Consider the following 2,892-nt stretch of genomic DNA (forward strand, 5'->3'; position numbering starts at 1 on the left):
CTAAGCCCGTTCACTCATTTTCTCAAAGTTGGTGTAACAATTGTTTATTGCCTTCTCTATACCAAGGCCAGATTGAGGGCTTGTGTTCATGCCATTATTTGTAAACAGAGGTGGTTTTTGGCATATCAGTGACCTAATTGCAATCTGTAATCTGCCTGATTATTTGATTTAGGAGCAAAAGGAAATAAAAATGACACACACACGTACATATACACACAAACACGCACATATATACATTTTTTATGTTCTTCAATACATTTAAAAGTCAAAATCCATCTTCAGACCTTTTTATTTTGGTGTGGAGTGTGTGGGGAATGTGAAGAAAGATAAATGCTTCCTTCTTTGAATCCCTTAAAGCAGATGACCTTAAAAAGAACAATGGAGAACTCTTTAACAGTCTAGATTGGTTTTCCAATCCATAGTTTAGTAGGAAATTTTTTAGGAGAATGCACCAATCCACAGGGCTAGTCCCAGGGTCTTCTCCATTTTGGAAGCTCCATGCTAAATGTGTTCCAAACTTTACACTTACACAGGGTTTGCTTTTCCTGACCACGTCCTCTTTCGTTGCTGTGGTGGCTTTCCAAGCATAGCAAGCATCTGAATTCAACTGAGGACGGGACGAGCTGACCAGCTCCTCAATGAAGCTTGCTCCTCCCAGCACAGGGCAGAGACAACAGAGGTCCTCACCTGGTCAGATGCAAGCTTAGATAGAAGCGATTTCCTCTTCCAATCCATTGCCTGAATGTCCAGTGGCAACTTGTGGAATAAAAGCAGGCTAAGGTGTTGTTCTCAAACATGTTTATTTGTAGCAGTTTTACATGGTGTGTTACAGAAATTAATGGAAAATTTCTAAAAATTTTGCTGTTCTGTTGAATGCATTGTACATAAAGTTAAAAATAATGTGTCCATATATGTTAACAAACTGTCATCTGAGGTAAAGTTAAAGTAGGTCTAGAAATGTACGGCAACAGTCATTTTCTCTTTCTCATCTTTATTAAAAAAATATGTGTCAGAACGCAGAAATTGAAATGAACCAAACCCACAGAGTAAACATTTTTTTAAAAGAAGGTGCCCATTACATTACATGATGGGGTTTCAGTAGACACTGGGATGAGTACGAGCTATCAAAAAAGTCTTGTGGTATGTAATGACTTAAGAGAGCTATGGGGAATGGGGACAGAATGACAGGTGGCGTTTCCCTGGTTTCAAAATTTAAAGTGACAAATTTAATGCTAGTGAAGGATGAGGAATTAACAGTGAACACATGGATTTTCTATTGATCTAACCAGAACTGTGCGGACTCCCCATGGTCTTTTGGTATTGGCACCTCAGCTCTTGCTTGGAAATTTCACTGTATTCCTGGGATAGGATACGGTGGTTCTGGGCTCACCAAACAGTGCTTGGAAAAATAAATCAGAATTCTGCCAATGAGAATATGGATGGCAGTTTAAAATCTTGACTTTATTTCCCTCACTTTAATACATGACATGAGTGTCTTCTTTAAGTTCACAGCCAGTTACATTTTCAATCATGTTCAATGGATGACAAGTCCACCGGGCTGTCACCTTCTACTATGAAATTAACTCCAGACGGTGTACCTGAAACAGCAACACCAGCCAGAGTTCACTCTGAATGTGTCAGAAGCAACCCAAAGAATGGGTAAAACGGTGTGATACTGCAAGACAAACTCAAGAGAGCCATACTGAGGGAGAAGATAGCACCACTTGTTTAGAACCAGAATCAGGGACAACACAGCCATTTAAGCAATTTCCCCATGGGAACTGCCTATCTTATCAAATCCCCAGAAAACACAATTGAACTGACTTTGGGACAACTCCCATGGTTATCATACCTTTCTCATTTTCCCATTCATGTGAAAGGGTAATCTAATCATAAACTTTATGCACAGCACTGGAGAAATCATGTAGACCAACCGGTGATTGCTACAGAGGGAAGTAAATGGCCCTTCTTACTTTCCTGGTTCTCGGGACCTTCCACATCAGGATGATATTTACATATATTCTCTAATGGACATTTGGTCAGTTTATCTAACTGGAAAAAAATCAGATTCCAGTGACTTGATAGGGTAAAATGTGGGCATGAAATGGTAACAATTATCTTTTCTGTTTGTGAACAAGTATACAATCATTTAAAAATCAATCCTCCAAATCATTTTAGTTTCCATTGATATAAAGAACCAAAGCATACAGGTCTATTTAAATTAATCATATCAATGTCAATTCTACTTTTCAAATTTTAAAACCAAGTAATAATAATTACCCCCATCCAATTAATCACGTGGTTCTTTGACGTTTTCTTCTTACTGTTAAAACACTAAATTGAACATACTGTAACTGCATAGGAACATCAGGAAACACATTTGACCTGTATAACAATTCTCTGTAGGGCAAAAATATATAGATTCTTTATGAAAATCATGTGCTAAACATATGAACCGACACTGCACTTTTTGTCATAAACGTAAAAAAAGGAAGCTTAAGTTCTTCTGTTTCATGTACAAACAGTCCAGTGATTTCTAGGGGGGTAGGTGGAAGTGGAGAGGTGGGAGCGTTTTAGAATCTGAAGGAAAAGCCTTCAAAATATGAATTGTCTTTTCTTGTTTTACGCACAGGGTGGGTACTCTCGTGGAAAGGCTAGGTCGTGGGGTCACCTGCTCCCTCTCTGTTCACTACTGCTGACTGGTCAACTGCTCCTGCCAGCTGTCCCTGAACTCCGGCTTCCTACCATATGCTCCAGAATAACATCTGGAAAGTGAGCCCCATCCATCAAGTCTGTCAGACCTTGCACTCAACCAGCTACCTTCTCTACAGTGTAATGGCATCATTAAAAAGCATTTTCATTAACATTTATATTTACAAAAAAAAAAAAAAA

Source organism: Galeopterus variegatus, unplaced genomic scaffold, assembly GCF_000696425.1.
Source record: "Galeopterus variegatus unplaced genomic scaffold, G_variegatus-3.0.2 Scaffold3662, whole genome shotgun sequence".
NCBI classification, from domain to species: Eukaryota; Metazoa; Chordata; class Mammalia; order Dermoptera; family Cynocephalidae; genus Galeopterus; species Galeopterus variegatus.